This window comes from Colossoma macropomum, unplaced genomic scaffold (assembly GCF_904425465.1).
Source record: "Colossoma macropomum unplaced genomic scaffold, Colossoma_macropomum, whole genome shotgun sequence".
Taxonomy (NCBI): Eukaryota; Metazoa; Chordata; class Actinopteri; order Characiformes; family Serrasalmidae; genus Colossoma; species Colossoma macropomum.
The window spans coordinates 13,651,061-13,665,107 of record NW_023494802.1 but is presented as its reverse complement, the minus strand read 5'-3'; positions in this window follow the sequence as shown (position 1 = coordinate 13,665,107).

The following is a 14,047-nucleotide window of genomic DNA, read 5'->3' as shown; positions in this document are numbered from 1 at the left end:
AGAAACATGTACAATACTGTGAAAAAGTTAGAAACCATCTTTAATTTATTTAATTTCCAGTCAAAGAGATGATAAACCTCTTAAAATCCCAGGCTTATTACATACTAAGACTTATTATTCAGTAACTACAGGGACTTCCAAAACGACTTGGAAAGAATTCTGGTTCCATTGACTTACATTAAAAGTAAAGTAGGTTTTTTCCTTCTCCTGTAAAGTTACCATTTTGGAGATACGAGGTTTTCTTCCGAGAACAGCGATAACTAAGAGGGAAATCAAAGGACTGTACATGAAAAAACAGGATTTTCCAAAACTGGCATTCGAAAAAATACTGACAAAGCAAGACCTGGTAGACACCAAAACTGTCACCATCAGATAAACACCACTTAAAGCTTTTGTCTCTAAGAGAGAGGAGAAAATCAAGCTGCTTCAGATCTGAAAACATGCACATCTGTTTCTGTCCATCCTTCCACTGTGAGAATACATCTCAGTGCTTAAAGGATGTGTAGTTGTCAAGAAGCTGTTCCTGAGAAAAGGAATCAGAACAATGGAATGACCACCTCAGAGGCCAGACTTCACACTTTCACCAATCTGACTGGACATAAAATAAATGAAAGGTAGCCTCTGACTTTTGCACGGTGCTGTATATACATCCACACCTACACATACTTTTAAACACATCAGAATGGACCATTTCTGATCACCATCTTAAAGATTTATGATCATGTGTGTTTGATTTATTTGTAATCTAGAATAGTGAATAAAGCATTACACACCTCAGAGTGCTGATGTGTTTCTACAGCCTGTTTCAGGTTTGCCATTGGCAGCATATGCTGTTACTGACTTCTGCTTTCATTTAGGTATCACTGCCAGCACCCACTTACCCACAGCATCTGGAGGCCTATGAAGTTTCAATGAACAGTTTCACCAAGTGAGAATGTACAATCGTTTACCTGCCAAATACAGATATCAGGCCAGGTACAGCGTTTTATAAACTTAGAAATGATGAACATATATGATATTTTTATTCTGTATTAGTTAACATAATGTGGAACAGCCTGGTCATGTGAAGAGCTTCAAAGAGTAGTGGTTGGTTGGTACTTGGTACTATTAGCTGTGTTACATCTTCCTTGGTCCATCCATCAAACTCAGCCTGTCCAGTGGGGGTCACTCCTTTGGTCTGCTGCAGTGTACTGTTTATAACTTTTCGTGTTGCGTGATGGTGAGGATGTGTGCCAAGTATATTTTGGCTTTAAGTACTATTAGATGGGAGTGTTGGGGGTGTTGATTAACTTTAGTTTAGTATTTTGTAATATATCGGTGCTGTCAGAACGAAACCTCTCCATTTTTGTCGTTTTTCAGTTTTGGCATTATTTGAAAGTACCTGTGGTCCTTTATATTGTGGGCAAATTTCATGATGAATGGACCAACGGAAATGACCCAGAATTACTTGGAGAAATGTCTGGTTCCATTGACTTACATTAAAAGAAGAGTATGTTTTTACCCTCCCCTTTAAAGTTCACATTTTGGAGATACAAGGTTTTGATCCAACAACAGTGATATGTAATATTTGTAATATGTGCCACAATTTCTGATTAACACAAACTCTCAGCTAGCTCAGAGAGCCTCCTATTGTGTCTCTGAGCTAGCTGAGAGTTTTACCTCTGTGATGGGGGGAGTTGGTGGAGGTAAAAGACAAAATTATTGATTAATATAATTCTCCGTGCCTGCTGGTGCACAGTGCGGTGATGTAAGCAAAAGCAGTCTATATTTGGGGACAATCAAAAGTCCATTTTAAAGGAAGATTACAGAAAAACTCCCCCCATTCCAGCCCTGACCCAGACACATGGGACTTACAAGAGAAAAAAAACATTGCTACAATATAGGACACACGAGAATTACATCATTCAGAACTTAAGCACAGCATATAGTTAAGCAAGCACAAGGGTCCTGACTTTAGACATTCCGTGAATCCATGTATTAAGAGTTTCAGGGCCAGCATTGCCAATTCTTGCAGATGACAGTTCCAGAATCAGGTATGGAGCCAATGACGTATAGACAGGTTGTGAGGGGATGCTGTCCAATGCTGGACAATGACTTTTTTCACTGCTGTTAGGCCAGCCAGCCGTATTTTCTGGGAACTTTCCGTAATGGGGAACTTAGAGTCATCATTCAGTAAATGAAGTTCAGGGTCCATGGGGAAATATGTCTTGGTCAGAGAAGAGATGGAAACAACAACCTCCTCTCAAAAAGCATAAACTTTTGGGCAGTCCCACATAATATGCATAAAAGTCCCCAGAGTCCCATGTGGACAGAAAGTACAGAAGGAGTGAAGGCTTAAGCCCATCAAATGCCTTACCCTGGGTGTCAGATATGCCCTGTGGCATATTTTCAGATGGATGAATTGATGATTGGGGTTATGTGATGCCCTAAAAACATTAGCCCATGCAATTTCCCAGTTTACCTGCCTTCCTCTCTGTCGCATAACTCTATCCCACTCCGTTTGTCCAGAAACATTTACAGACACATGAAGGATTTTACTTTTAAATAATATGATGAGTCGTGCATTATACACACTTAAAAAAGATGGTTCTTCAAGGGTCCTTTAGTAAAGAAAATGGTTTGATACGGAACCATGAACATTCAAAGAATCCCTTCAAATGATTAATGGGTTCTTTTGCATCACGAAAGCGTTCTTCAGATTGATGGAGAATGTGCTTATTATGGTTCTATACAGAACCTTTTTGAAAAGGGTTCTATAGAGCACCAAAATGGTTCTTGTATTGTTACAGGCTTGATATTGTCAAGTCAAAGTTTATTACTGTAGCGTTTTCTTACAACAGATGTTGTCACAAAGCAGCTTCGCAGAAAAATCCGGGTCCAAGCCCCCATGAGTGGTGTCAATGGTGACAGTGGCAAGGAAAAACTCCCTAAAAGCAAGAGAAAGAAACATTGAGAGGAACCAAGTCTCAAAAGGGGAACCCATCCTCTTCTGGTCGACACCGGATAGCAAACAGACACAAGAGCAAAATGAACAGCAGATTTAACGTTAATATACAATATTAAAACGTTTAAAATTTTAACATTGTAACAAGAGAAGAATCCTTTTTGGGGCTATATAGAACCCTCTTCAAAAAGGTTCTATATAGAACCATCATTTTTACAGTGTAAGACCAAAGACATGAACTAACAATGTAACAAAGGTTAATTTTGATTTTAGAATTATTAAATACTTCACGGAGTATCGATAATATGTTGCACTGTGGAACCAGGGTCAGGGGGTCATTTAGAGGCAGTGCCCCACCAACCAACACCAATCAATGCCTACTAAACCACTACACCACTACACTGTGCACGCTTCTACAGTGTCAATGCTCGTCACATGCTTGGTACATTGTGGGGATGTAAATTAACAGACAAATTTCCTAAATGGACTGACTTTTGGTGACCCTCCATGAGTGTTGTTGAAAGCCTCACTTATGTTTTAGTTCTGGTGCCAGGTCTGCCCCTTTAGCTCATATATTTGTATATGAGTGGAATGTCAACGAAGTTGAGTTGAACAGTTGGTGCACTTCTGCTGCTGCTGCTTGGCAATATCTCCAACGCGTCAGTTCAAAAGTTTTCTCTGCCTTGTCTTAAGGTACTTTGAGGCCTCTGTTTATTTGGAACAGCAGGTATTAAGAGTTGTAGTGAAATCATGAACATGCTGCCTCACACTGATAAGACATGGGACTGGACTTCAATCAGCTAATCCTCTTTACTCCAGGCCATCTTTATGCAGATTTTGTAGTTTATTGTATTTATGTTCTCCTGTTCTCTTTTAGTTAATCTGATTGCGTGTTTGTATAGGATCCTGTTTGATTTTGCTATATTAGAGTGCTTGTGTTTAAATTTCATTCTCGTGGTTGTGTAGCTGTGTATTGAACACAATTGCAGCACATCTCTTTCATTCTAGCTCTCGCTCAGTACCTCAGTGATCTCACGACATCCCTCGTTCCCTCTCAGTGACTATGGAATGCCCTTTGGGGTGTGTGTGTCGTTTTGGTACATGTGTGCTTAGGACATTTGGGGGGATATTGGCCTCTGCCCCCCTCCTAACCTCCTCCAATAACAAACACAGGAAGCTGCTGTCGCCGGGCAAGAGCAGACAGAGAACAGGCAATAGAAGTTAAGAGTTTTGCTCTTTTCGAGATGAAGGAAAAACGAAAAAGCTTTGTCCATTTGTCATATTGATATCGGTGTTATAATATAAACCCAATTCCAAAAAAGTTGGGACAGTAGGTGAAACGCAAATAAAAGCAGAAAGCAGTGGAAGGAATTTAGGGGTTTCACCATCTACAGTCCATAACATTATTAAAAGATTCAGATAACCTGGAGAAAACTTTGTGCATAAAGGGCAAGGCCGAAAACCAATGCTGAATGCCCATAACCTTTGGATCCCTCAGACGGCATGGCATTAAAGGTGACATGCATCTGTAATGGATATGACCACAGGGGCTCAGCAGTACTTCAGAAAATCCTTGCCAGTAAACACAGTTCGTGCTGCATCTACAAATGCTCTACTACTCTACTACTCAAAGTGGAAGCCATACAATTAACAACATCTAGACTTTTCTGGGTTAAACTTCATCTGAGATGGACTGATGCAAAGTGGAAATGTGCTGTGGTCTAATGAATCCACCTTTCAAAATGTTTTTGGAAATAATGGACAATGTGATCTCCAGGCCATGGAGGAATAGGGCTATCTGGATTGTGACCAATGCAAAATTAAAAATCCATCATCTGTCATTGTATGGGGGTGTCTTAGTGCCAATGGCATGGGTAAATTCCATTTGTTAAGGCACCATTAATGCTGGGGGGTATGTATACATTTTGGAGCAACATATGCTGCCATCCAGACAACGTCTTTTTCAGGGATGTCCCTGCTTGTTTCAGCAAGACAATGTCAAACCAAATTTTGCACGTTACAACAGTGTGGCTTTGTAGTATGAGAGTGCAGGTGCTAGACTGGCTAGCCTGCAGTCCAGACCTCTCTGTAATACAGATATTGGTGAGATACAGTGTGAGAGTATGTGTGTTTGCTTGTAGGGCTTTGTACAACATCTCAGCATTAGGTTTATCTAGGTGACACGTGTTTCATGTGTTCAGACATAGACCCCAAGGTCTGCTAATGATAAAGTTGTAGAAATACTTACCAGAGCTGCATGAAATCGTAGCATTTACCGCTATTAAAGAAGACTCTGTTTATGCACAAGTCATTGTGCTTTATTAGGCAGCTGTAGTTGGCCACAGCTACGCTGCACATAAAGAGAATTTTGGCTCTAAGCCTATAAGCTCTCAGCTCACATTTGCACCCTCTAGGCTTCCAGCTCCGACTGACCCAGTACTTGCTGTTCTACAGGCATTAATACAAACAGCGGGCAAGCCCTGCCTTCATAATAAAAGTCCTTGTCAGAATAGCCCAGTGAGTAAATGCTACGGAACACATTAACCTAAAACTAACCTGAAAACATTTCCCAAACACGCTACAATATAATCAAAATACCATTTGAATATATTGCTACATGATGAATTATATACTCTTGGACAATGAGATTATTATAATTCTTATTCTTATTCTTATTCTTATTCTTATTCTTATTCTGATTCTTCTTCTTCTTCTTCTTCTTCTTCTCCTTCTTATTATTATTATTAATTTGTTTGTTTTCAATATTTACCTAATTTTCTCCCCAGTTTAGACATTCCACCCATTTGCACGGTCCCCCCCAAGCTGAGAGATGAAGGCTAGCACATCATTCCTCTGAGTCAAGTGAATCACCACTGCATCTTACTGAACTGTGGAATCACCAAAGATCAAACCTGCAACAGTCCAACTACAGGACCACATCGGTCAAGCACAAGGCGTGTCAGGCCCGTAGCACCTATGTAGGTCCCAAAATTATTATAATTTTCTATTAATATTAGTCCATTTCACAGTGCGCTGCACTACAATCCCCAACATGCACTGCAAAGGAATGTGCACTCTGACCTCCCTCTCCAACAACAACCTAAGGGACAGTTTAACAGTTATCTGTAGCTAGTGTAGTTGTTTTATATACATATGTGTGTACACACACACACACACACATATATATATATATATATATATATATATATATATATATATATATATATATATGTATGTGTATACATATTTATGTAGATATGGGCCAGAGAATTGAATATATATATATATAGGCCTACCGCAAGTCTACCACTGCAAGTGGGTCAATTCTCGGGCCCATGCTTTTTTTGTAATTTTTTAATTTGACCCTTTTAGCAGTTGAGTTTGACACCCCTAGTTTAGCCAGTTGGACCATTGCTGGTATTATTAAAGACTGTGCTACATTATACTGACCAAAATGTGAATGCCCTGATTCAAAATCAAAATATCCACAAAAGCTCACTTCTGTGATATTAGTAATGCAAATCAGCATCACTATCAGAATAATGATCAACAAAAATAATTGTACAGCTAGCTAAGGTGAAAGTGAACGCCAGTGGCCTGAGACTGAAAGCCGCTCATCTGTCAGTTGCTGTTGACCCCTTGCATGTCTAAGAGCGTGCGTCAAAGCCAATCCTCGCTTTCCAAACCCATGCCACATGTAAAAACAGCCCGAGGTGGGACAGTGAAGAGAGGATAAAAGATGGAATTGATTTTGATTTTAGGCCAGCGAGGATATGATGGATAAGGTAGATCTCCTCTTGTCCAAATAGCAAACAGTCATACATCCTCTGAGTTCCCTCATCAAAGGAATTGAGGCCAGTCACAGTAGAGGAAGCTGGCAGGGAAATAACGAAGCTGGCGCTGGAGCACTGCTGAGGTACCCGAGCGTGCTGAGATAGCTGGCTTCTAGATGATGGTCAGCAACAGTGAGGGAAGTGCATAGAGGAAGATACTGCTGCTGAAGCATGACATTAAAGATGACATTTTCTGAAATGCACTGAGGCCAAATACAACACAGCCAGACACTTTCTGTAAGACAAAGTGAGAGTGTGAGGAACACGAGCACTGCTGGGATGGATGACTGGTTTCGTAGACAGTAATGCTCGCTCCAAAACGACTGTGCAATTAAGGTAACCACACGCACACAGCGGAGGCAGCAGGCGGTGAGGTGGGTGGACACTAAGGAACTTAGAGGAGTAACGTGTGATTACATGCTCAGCAGAGAGGGAAAGATGCTTTGCTGTACATACTGTCACAGGGCAAAGATGGAGGTTGGGTGCTCATTAGGGCCAGACACTTAAGGACAGAGTTTACATCCTCATTATGGCTGCATGAGATGTAGGCAAAATATCAGCAGTATAAGCAGCATAAATATTGCATTTTTATTGCTGCACACTGCCATTGCACTAAGCTTTGCAGTATTCAGTTAAACAATATACAGTATAAGGACAAAAGTATTGGGACACCTACAGGAGTTTTGACAAACCATTTTAAATCCGTAGGCATTAATATGGAGCTGGTCCCTCACAGCTTCCATTCTTCTGGGAAGCTTTCTACAAAATTTTGAAGTGTGTCTGTGGGAGTCTTTGGCCATTCATTTAGGAGAGCATTTGTGAGGTCAGACACTGATGTTGGATGAGATGTCCTGGCTCGCAATCTCTATTCTAGTTCATCCCAAAGGTGTTTGATGGGGTTGAGGTCAGGGCTCTGAGAGGGCCAGTCAAGTTCTTCCACACCAAACTCACCCAGCCATGCCTTTATGGACCTTGCTTTGTGCACTAAGAAAACTAAGAAAAGGGTCTTGACCAAACTGTTCCCACAAAGTTGGAAGCATACAATTGTCCAAAATGTCTTGGTGCTGAAGCATTAAGATTTCCCTTCACTGGAACTAAAGGTTCTAGGCCACCCCCTGAAAAACAACCCCATAGCATTATCCCTCCTCCACCAAACTTTATAGTTGGCACAATGCAGTCATGCATGGAATGTTGGCCTTATATTCGCCAAAGCCAGACTCATCCATCTGACTGCCAGATAGATTAGCGCGATTCGTCACTCCACAGAATATGTTTCCACTGCTCCAGAGCCCAGTTGTGCCATGCTTTACATCACTCCATCTGATGCTTGGCATTGTGCATTTAGATCTTAGGCTTGTGTGTAGCTGCTCAGCCATGGAAACCCATTTGGTGAAGCTCCTTACATGCAGTTCTTTTGTCGATGTTGCTGCCAGAGGCAATCTGGAACTCTTTAGTGAGTGATTCAACAGAGGATAGGCACTGTGCGCTTCAGCACAGCTTGCGTGGTCTACCGCTTCATGGCTGAGCTGTTGTTGCTCCTGTTGCTTCTATTTCACAATAGTAACACTTGCAGTTGACCAGGGCAGATCTAGCAGGAAAGATATTTCACCAACTGACTTGTGGCAGACGTGGCATCCTATGACAGTGCCATGTTTAAAGTCACTGAGCTCTTCAGTACGACTCATTCTACTGCCAGCGTTTGTCTATCGAGACTGCAAGGCCATGTGCTTAGTTTGATCCACCTATTACCAATGGGTGTGGCTGAAACAGCTGATCTCAATAATTAGGAGGGTTGTCCCAATACCTTTGTTTAAATTATGTATGTACACATATACAGTAATTCCTAATATGTAAATATATGCACAAAATATGTCAAAATATGATACCTTTCCAATTATCAGTAACAGCTCTTCTTAACAGCCACACATACTTTCAGATTCATAGTGCTGAGATGTGTCTTCTCACAGTGAGAGGGCGGACAGCAACAGCTGTGGTTTTTTTAAAGATCTGAATGAAGAGTGGAACTTGATTTTATCCTCTCTCTCAAAAATAAGTTCGAAGTACTGTTTATGTGACGGTCTACCAGGTCTTGCACAGCTGTTAGAATTTCAGTTTCTCTGTATCTTTTGATGATTTTTTTGAACTCCAGTTTCGGAAACTCCTGAAATGTCCTCATATCCAAAACACATTGAGGGTGTAATGAAACATGTTCACTGGCCATGTTATGAGAAACACCTACCAAATAGGTGCACTTCGTAGGTTAACAGTTGCTGACTGTTGCCCTGTTAATTTACGATTTGTCAGCCTCCATTTACTCCATTCATCAATGGAAAAAGACCATCATAGGACACCACATGATGCAATGCACAGCAATGACACCAACATAGTTGTGTCTGGAATGACTGATATCACTGTATCAGGCACTGCAGTGCTGCTGGGGTTTTTAAACACTGTGTGCACTCACTGATCACTTTATTAGACACACCTACCATGTTGGTGCACCAGCAGCTAGAGACCATAGGTCATCTTTGTCTATGCATAATCTGCATTCGTAATTCTCTTGCCCTTCATCAGTGGTCATGAAGAGAGAAATATGGCTGGATATTTTTGGACTTTGCTCAACTCAGCAGCAATAATGAAAAAAAAAACAGCAACACCACTGTGCATAATACACTCATAGCAGTGCCACACACAATACCATGTTAACAACATTCAGCAAATGAGTTTCCCTGCTGTGCTGAGAATAGTCCACCACCCAAATTATGTCTGAGCAACGGTGGTCCTATTCCATTGTTGCATGGCTGAATGGCATAGACGACAACCACAGGTGGGCTACAGTCACTAACTGTAAACCTGCATATGGTAGGTATACCAGAAAAATGGCCAGTGACTATTTCATGTGATGTTCCTGTTACTTTGTGCATCCTGTATATCCCAATATGTCAAAATGTGGCCTGTTTTAAGGATGCACTATTTTGCATTTGTTGGCTCACATCAATGCCTTGGGTTAACAAATCATCCAGGAACACTTAACAGGAACACTTGTTGTGTGTCAAGATGTTCCCTGTATACAGGACAAATTTAGAGAACCCTCTGTGCTGTCAGCATTGAGAAGGCCAATGTTGAGATGACGACTAACAATATATTGTATGACCTATACATTGTGGTACTACATATAGTATTGTATATAGTATAGAGGCTGCATTTTGTTATCATGAAGCTGCTAATTATAAAAGCTGGCTGGACCTTTTGGCTCACTGAGACGATCTTGAAGCTTGGAGGCATTAGATTTCAGAGCTGAACATGTTCAGTCAAGAGGCTTCATTTAGAGTCAAATAATTGTCAAAAAATCAAAACATGGTATTTCACATCTAGCTTTGCTGTATTCCACTGTGCTGACAGGTATAAGAGTGGAAACATTAGGTAGAGAGAAACCCTCAGGACAAAAACTGATTGAACACAGCTTGACTTAGCATGCATTTGAAGTGGGCGCTGTTATGTGGAACACTGATGTTACACATTGAGTTGAAATAGCAAAACAATCAACATCATTGATTTCCACATGTCTTGGACACTGAAAAAGTGTGCGTAGCTGTTCCACCGCACTGACATACAAGGAGAGATCAACAACATTAGGAATCAGATAGAAAATTATTGTAACATGAGAAAATATGGAAAACATGGCTTTAAAACAACATTAAAATATGATTTTATGTTCAGTGGCAGAGGCTGTACAAATGAGATGAAATACAGTTGTGGATTTTGTGGCCTGTACGACAGCAGGAGGTGAAAATCTAAAGATAAAACCAAAAGTTGAAATATTAGGAGTGACAGGAATGCCAAAAAACAAAATTATGATATATTAGATCTCATATTTACTGTCATGAAATAGTGGTTTGCTCATTTATGAGCAGAGCAGTCTAGAGTTTTCAGCAGGGAGATGAGGCATACTGGGTAATTAAACCAGTGTGTGGGAGGAGGAGTACGAATAGAGGAAAGAGAAAAAAGAGTCTAACAGAGATGAGTTATATTCTCTGTGGAGGAGACATGGGGGATTAACCAAATCTCAGAGTCCTTGTGGAGATCTCGCTGGCTTCACTTGCTGTCCGACTGCGGAAAGAGAGAGAGAGAGCGACGAGCAAACAAGAGAAACATTGTGGAGAACTGGAAGAGGCACAAACATGACCAAGATCGCCTAAAGCTCAAAATTAGAGATTGGAAAAAGTGTTTTAGAACATTTTTTTAGAGAGGAGACGGACTCGGGCCATGCTCCAAAGCAAGAAAAAAGGTTTATAGTGATTGCTGTGCGATTTGAACATTTTGCACAGTGAGGCCTAATAAGTTAATGATAGGACAGGGAACACTGAGAACTAAGAACACTGTGATGTCACTGATTGTTCAGTGTTGGCACAGCTCTGGAGCTTTTATGGCTTGGGTGTGCTGAAGAGGAGCTTGGAGAGGTCCCCAGCTTGGAGCTCCACGTCTGGCCCTAATTTCTTTTTTACAGAATTTCTTTACCCCCATCTCCCCCGCTGCTCAGGGAATAGAAGAGCTGTAAGAACGTGGGCATTGTATTCTGCAAACGGAGCAGCCACTGGGTTATAAAACCATCTCCTCTTGGGCAAAGCCAAATAATCACCCCAATACACACGTGCACACACAGCATGTACTTCACGGGTATTATCGATGCACAAAAAACTGGACAGAGTGTCCCATTCAAGGAAGCAACTTTGGTCTTTTAAGTGGGGCGGAGGAGGTAATGTCAGGGTTCTATAGTTTGCATACAACAATTTAAATGTAAAACTACATGAATAAAGTACCTACATTAGTTAAGGACTAAGCTAAGTAAATTAGTTAATGGAATCATGTCCTGTGTTTTCCAGTACATACTCAGTATAGAGTAGTAATAAGAAGATTTTTAATAGTATCACTGAAATACCTCTTTTTATCTGATATGCATGCTACTAAAATATCTCGTATCTCCATTTTTGTCATTTTTCGGTTTTTGACATAATTAGAAAATGCCTGTCCTTTATATTGTGTGTGAATATCATGAAGAATTCCATTTTTTTTCCAAAAGAAACGGCCCAAAATGACTTGGAAAAAATTCTGGTTCCATTGACTTACATTCAAAGTGAAGTAGGTTTTTTCCTTCCCCTGTAAAGTTACCATTTTGGAGATCCAAGATTTATATATATATATATATATATATATATATATATATATATATATATATATATATACTATAAATATTTGAGAAAATACTTTGAATTACTATAGATTAATATTCACAAAATGATAATAGTACAAAAAATGTTGCAAATCCTTCATTTATAAAGGCAGGGCTCATTCTCCTCATTCTCATATCTTCTTAATTTCTTCTTAAATTTGTTCTTGAGAGAGGTCCTAATAAAAAGTCTGCGCCAGATTCATGACGTGTTCTTAAACTACAGGATTGTTCACACCTTTGTGCTCTGCAGTGTGTGTAGATTCTGTTCTTACCTAAGAACAAATCCTAAATAAGAAAACACTGGTGAATGTCAGAATCTACATGAAATCCATGTATGTGGGTTTTAAGTGGAAATTTCTCAGAAACAGTTGGTGAATGAGGCCCATTCTGACCTTTGATGAACTTCACACTGTTCTGTCTGTAGGTAATCAGATTCATATTGATGACTTACAAAACTGAATATTCACTCATAGTCAAACAAGTAAAAATCAACAATTTTTACAGTGTTTTTCTTCAAAAAGTAGCGATCTCCACCCAGACCCCTGGCCAATTCTTCTGCAAAGGCAACAAGTCTAGAATGTTTCATTGCCCTTTGATTCTGTAGTCCAGATTACATATTCATTTTGCATTTACATTGTCTAATCACTGTAGTACTTCCACTCCAATTTCGAATGCACCTCTTATTCTTGGCCCCAAAGGAGTCCCTGGGGTGAAATTTTATTGCACTTACTTAGAAAGAAGCAAACATTTTAGCACTTTGCCCAGCTGCCTTTGCATGAAGACCTATGCAAACCAGAGAACGCACTATAGAAGACAACAGCTTAACAAGAAATAGGAGAAGAAACTTATTTACATTGGCATAGTTGAATTAGTTGGAACTGACAGGTACAAGAAACAATAGGTTGTCTCCTCCTTCAAAAGGAAATCCCACATATGCAAAAGTGGGCCTTAAAGGGGGCAATTGCAAATTCCTAAACTGTTCTGTAACAGTCTTGACCCAGTAATATTTACACCCTAAAAATGTACATACAACAGCCCTCTTTGTAGCCCAGTGAAACAACGACAACAGAGCAACAGGAATGAAAATGGAGGCTATGTGCAGAAATGTTCCGTTCCAGACTGTGAAGGGGATGTCGACAAGGAACCAAACGTCCAACAGCATGGCTGATGTTCATCTTTAATCAAGGCTGAAGCTGGCTTCCTATTGACAAACTTCCATTCCACCTTAAATGCTGCAGCTTGTACAGGTAACTTAAGATGGAAAATTCCCAAAACAAGCTTCCACGTCTTTAACAAGGACAACCTGGACAACTTGAATTCAAAGTTGTTAGTTCGCTGTGCACATTTCACCCTGTACAGTTTCTCAAACCTTGGACATTATCGAGCAGCTTCACTCAGCGTTTGACACTGAAGAGATGATGAAGCAGTTCCAACTTTATTAGCATCACAACCCCAACTGCAACCTGTAAATAGCTAACCATGCTGTGATTTTATCCATTTTTTGACGTTTGAAGACAGGTCACCTTAAATTGAAAGTTTCATAGTGAGCTAACAACTTTAGTTTACTTTGTGTTGCTGTTGAGATCGAAAGCAAGTAGCTAGTGTAGGTAGAGTTAGCTACTAGCAAGCTCCAAGTAACTAGCATAGCTAACTAAATAGTATGAGGACCTAGCTTATTTATACAGAGCTTCATTTCATTTTTCTGTCTGTGTCTATTTCGACATGTTGCTTCTGTTTGAGCCATCATGATGCCTCACTGTAAACCAGCAAATCAGAGCTCATCAAATTATTCATGAGCCCAACAAAAAAGGGAAAACAGCTCATTTGATTCTAGAGCCAAATCATAGGGATGTAAATGGGAGTGTAAAACCACATCTGGGCATTTTTCACCCCGACCAAAGTGACATACCTTCTATGTAGACGTCAGAGAACAATTAAAAATACTGAATAAATGCATTCTTTGGCAACTTCAATGCGTCTCAAGCTCTTGGTTATGAAAAACGTAAGGTTCTTAAGCACTGAAGTGAACTTCTTCACCCA